This window comes from Dermacentor variabilis, chromosome 8 (genome assembly GCF_050947875.1).
Source record: "Dermacentor variabilis isolate Ectoservices chromosome 8, ASM5094787v1, whole genome shotgun sequence".
Taxonomy (NCBI): Eukaryota; Metazoa; Arthropoda; class Arachnida; order Ixodida; family Ixodidae; genus Dermacentor; species Dermacentor variabilis.
In genome coordinates, this window is record NC_134575.1 from 165,374,698 (window position 1) to 165,379,968 (window position 5,271).

Below are 5,271 nucleotides of genomic sequence, written 5' to 3' on the forward strand. Positions count from 1 at the left end.
GTAAGATGCTTGTCTCGGGACCGGTAGATCCGAAGTTCGAATCCTGGGCGACAGCATTTTTTTCTCTACTTCTTTTTCTTTATTTTTTTTCGTATTAATAATTTTACATATCCTTAAAGTGGTCTCTGTCAATTTTTAATCAAATATTGATCCGGAACTAGAGAATTTTCGACTACAGGACGTCACACTACAGAGAACAGAACGACAATCACAACGTCCCAAAATACGACAGACTGAAAATTTCCTGTTGTTTTTTTCAAGTGGGTGAGACGTTTATACCGCGTATACGCAGATTGCTGTCCTCTCTATTAAAAGCAACGTTGCTGAAACACGTCGTACAAGACGCTGTACGACTCGCATAACATCGAAATACAACGCCGTCACCATCCACGAGATCACCGAAAGCACGGTCGCTTTCGGTGGCGGCCTACAGATGGCACCACAGGTAGCGCCGGTAAAGTTACAGGTGATATTATTTTGCCGTCTGCAGTTGTCGCTACATGTGAGTGCTTGCTGTGTATTGACGCCGTCCGATGTAGTTGTTTAATCGTGTGTACGCTGTGCCGAGAGAAATTGTGGTGCATTTTGTATGCATTGAGAATCACAAATCCCCTGGGACCGCGTAATGTCGCCCGCAGTATCCTTCGTGTGGTGCGCCGATGTCGAAGATATGACCCTTCGCGCTTCCTTTGTTCCGGCCTCATGAAAAGGATCTCCTCCTCTGGCACTGTCGCATCGTATCGCACTGTACGGAAGAATTTGGTGAAAGTTGTGCTCTTACGTCCTGTAGTTGATCCGCAATTCAACAGTGCGTGCGCCGGAAGAACCGTTGGTGCAGTCGATGCCGCGGCACCTGTGACACTAGAAGGAGCGTTTTCCGAGTACGCCGAGAAAGGTAAGTCCGGCGCTTGCGCGCATTCTTCCTGTCTATGGTTCGTGAAGTGTGCGCTGTTGTACGTATCGCAAGATCCGTACAACAACCGAATCCGGATTTGTAAAGCAGCAAGAATTATAAATGTGCTTCTCAAATGGTTGTTCTTCATGCCGCAGTGCACATTTAGCAAAAAGTTCCATGGAAATTGCCCTAAAACGTATTCATGTTACCAACAGCTCTATCTGTGGTTTATTTACTTTCACCTATGAAGCACGCTAGCGCGGGTGGTTCTTTGATATAAATGGGCACAAAAATTCAAGCAAAGAAAGTTACTGTTTGTGTACATAATTTTTCATTGAGAAATGGTATAGGCATTTCTAGAAGTAGTACGTCGATGTGTCGTCTTCACAGCTAACAGCTGCGCGAGATAGCACCCGATTCCTTCGTCGACGCATGGCCAGATTTTTAGCTTGTATGGAAATTCTTCTGTTTATAGAGTGTCGTCAGATGACGTGTATTAGTGTCCTGTGTGTTTTCGTGTACTTGTAAAGGGTTCCGATCTTGCAGAGAAGCCGAAATTACATAAGCAATGTTTCTTTTTGATCGAAAAATCTTTCTCTTTTCTGTATTGTCTCTCCAGAAAAAGAGGTGGTCTGTTGTAATTTTGAGCGCATCGTCCTTTGGGAGCAGTGCTTTGTTGCGCCGCATAAACAAATTAGGTTTTGGAACGCTTTTCATGTCCTACGGAATTTTTTGATAGTACAATTCACATTTCACGTTATACAGCTGTACGTTTGTGTAAACCTTTTCATAGTAGATTCATGTTTGCTACAGTTCGATTTACGCGTTATTTAACCGCCTGTGATGTTACAATCAGATATTTGCACAACCAGTTGCAGCTTCATGTAACTGGTTGTATGAGACTTTTTTCAAAATGTGACGTGATCTTTTTATGTCACAAGTTTGCAGTTTCAGCAGGGGTTACAATAAATTAAGCATTTATTATTTTTTAGGGATGGCAAGATTTTGTGAACCAGAGGCACCTCCACATATGCACCTGCGGCACTTCTGCAGCCTCAACAGCACGGAAAAGTACCTGATGTGCATGCTGTGACAAGGTGTGTGCAAAGCAGTTGCTGCCACTTACACGAGCTGCAGATTTTGTTGGTATCATCCATGTTTGGAAACTCTCCTGAATTTTGCGTGGGTTTACAAATGTGGGCTCATTTTACAATTTTATGAATGTCACTTTAGAAAGACAATGAAGTTGTGTTGGTTAAGATGTTTTAAAGCTGTTGAGAGATTGATGGCATGACATTGTTAAAATGCATGTAAAAATTAATTGTAATGGTACTTGTACTGCTTTATTATTAACGATGCAATATCTCTAACGAGAACATCAGAGGGGCACTTGCTTTTGGGAAGTTTGGTCAGATAAATTCCTGAAGCAGCGTAAAGCTCTGTAATCTAAAGAAAACAATGTTGTCAGTTACTGGTTTCAAGTTCGCTGCTGCTTTTTGTGCTGCACGACAAGTTAAATAATGGTTGATAATGTGTGTGTGACATAATAGTTCTGCGCAAACACACGAGGTGGAGAGAAGTAATTAATAAAGGGAAAATCAGACATCCACCCGCTCGTACCATTTGCTACAAAGGAAACCCGTATGTGTTCCTCAAAAGGAAAGCCGCACAGTTGAAGAAAAATTCTTCCTGGTCCGGGACTCGAACCCGGGACTACCGCCTTTCCGAGGCAGCCACTCTACCATCTGAGATAACCAGGTGGCTAGCACATGGCAGGGCGAAGTCGAATTAGTTGACAACACAAAGCAAAGGCAAGGGTATGACGTAATATTTTTTCCCCTTTATTCATTACTTCTCTACACCTTGCGCGTTTCCGCACAACTATTACGTCAGACCCTTGCATTTGCTTCATGTTGTCGACAAATTCGACTTCGCCGGGCCATCTGCTAGCCGCCTGGTTATCTTAGATGGTAAAGCGGCTGTCCCGGAAAGGCGGTCGTCCCGGGTTTGAGTCCCAGACCTGGACGGTTTATTTTTTTCAAATGTGAGGCTTTCCTTTCGAGGAATCCGTACGGGTTTCTTTTGTAGTAATTGCTACGAGCGGGTAGATGTGCGATTTTCCCTTTATTAATAATGTGTGTGTGTATGCAACAATGGGGGTGCTGAGAGCAAGCTTTAAAATAATGTGTGCTATGTCCCCAACGAAGAATTTAGTGTCTGCAGCATTTTTACAAAATATTATGTTCACAGGTTGGCAGGTATGACATAATGTACAACACTTTTGCTGTAGATGCATTTTCATATGTCCATTTTCTGTCTACTTGAATCGTATATTTAGAATTTCGCCCACCTTCAGTTTGATCAAGTTACATAGGTAGCCCCCTCTGAGTTAAATATAATTAGGGGCTATTGTAGATATGCATGATATACCTACTCACTGTATTGTGACAGATATTTTTAGGGACTGTGTTGTGAGGCATGCATATCCTTTTACCTGTATGTCTTGCTGCAGGTTGCCCGACAAAAGCATAAATGCTTTGCCCACCTTTATTATTATGCTTTCATGTAGACTTCTAACATCTGTGCCCACATAGACTCCATGTTCTTAATTACATTTTTCTAAGTATTCACTGTTGTGCATTACATTATTGTGTTACATTACTGTGCATTACATGTTTTTCTTCGTTTAATTTTGGAGGGGGGTATTCATTTCTATAATAGTACAGAGAATAGGACTTGAAAACAAAAAGCCACGAAAGGTGGCTTAAAAGTGTATGAAGCTTGGAATTCTACATTCCATCCCCTAAAGCGCTACCAGTAGTAAAACATTCCTAATTGTCTTTTTTATAAGCTAGCTGCCAGATACATAGTCCTATTATGAGAGTATGTTATTCTTTCTTCTTTGGTCTGACTTGTTTTGTTGAATGTTCTCCTTGTTAGTTCAGAATTTGTTTTCTTGCCACCTCATGCAATACTCCAACTGGAGCCTATGAGCTATGTGTATAATAAATAAGTAAATTCCTAAAGCATGCAACAAACCATGCAGCATAGCATTTAAATGTTGCCAGTTTATAATGCTTCTCGAGTGCAGCGCATCATGGAGCTTGAGGCTGATCTCTTCAGATGTAAAAAAAATTGCAGGTTATGAAAATGTGGTCCTACAAACTGCTGGTTACGCATGTCAGTCAGCCTGTTGCAGTGGTCACAAGTGAGAATGTAACCAAAAAGCTGGGCGTGCTCGGCCATTTTGCATATGGCACAGGATAAAGCTTCACCTCTGCTATTGCTTCTCTTATAATAATGGCCTCCGAGTATACATGCCAAGTTATGCTTCTGGGGACACTTATTAGTTAACCTTATCAGGTAATACCATTAGCCTTATGGGTGCTATAATGTTGCAGTGCCTGCAGGATGGCCAGCATTACAATACACATTAAAATTATTGTACAAGTCATGCAATGGTATCGGGATTAGCCCACCAAGTGACAACCTTTAATTACACTATACTTGGGATCAGCCCAGCTCACTCAGTCAGGAAGACATCCATGCATAAAGGGAGGGGTATGGCAAATAGAGGGCGTTCGATTAATCTTTCTCACATAGATAGCTCATACATATAATCTTTCTTAAATTGGATGCTTTGTTGCTCAAAGTGAAGTTACTTATGGGCATAATGTCAGCATTTCGATCCTATTTATGCTCAACGAAAGTTGCTTTGTTCAGTGTCACTTCTTATATTGTTTCGCTTCTGATTCTAAGCTCACTTGTTTTATAGCTGCTATAGGTATTGCTGGACCTGGAGAAGAAGTGTAAACAGACCATGCTATGTTGCTGAGCTGCGCTGATCTCCACATCCAAGTTGGTCCAGCGACAGTTGGGCACCATTGTGCCTTGCTTCATTGACAAGGTGATATAATATGGTGAGCTTGTACTTCAATATCGGTATTGAAAATTATGTTAAGGAAAAAAGACAAGGATTGGTCTTTGTGATAGATACGCTCATGTTCTTTCTTTAAGGTGTTCTTTTGACACTGTTCTGCATGGACATATTTTTAGATAATTATAACTCCTTTATTGCAAAGTGCCATGGCACTAGTTTATGCGTTAAACTAACACTCTTTCACCAAAAAAAGCCTTATTTAGCACACAATTCACAGGCAAAGAAAGGAGGCAACATGACAGACTGCTACTAACAGTTCAGTATTATTGCTCGCACAGTGATATTGTGCAAAAGGTGAAAGGGGGAGAATAGATCTGAATACATGCTGTTCGCACAGAAACGAAAAGGATGCATCACATGGTGAGCGTGACACTTGTTTTACAATGATAAGAAGCAGTCTCACTATCTAGTAATTCTCTGCTTGGGGAGCTAGTGC

At 41.5% G+C, this 5,271-nt stretch overlaps 1 long non-coding RNA gene across 1 annotated transcript; it reads left to right on the forward strand.

The window, feature by feature from the left end:
• The first annotated feature begins 460 nt into the window (after positions 1 to 460).
• On the forward strand, positions 461 to 4,764 carry LOC142591662 (uncharacterized). The gene is made up of 3 exons (XR_012830482.1): positions 461 to 895; positions 1,888 to 1,992; positions 4,671 to 4,764. It is a non-coding gene; the product is annotated as an uncharacterized LOC142591662 (long non-coding RNA).
• The last annotated feature ends 507 nt before the right edge of the window (positions 4,765 to 5,271 follow it).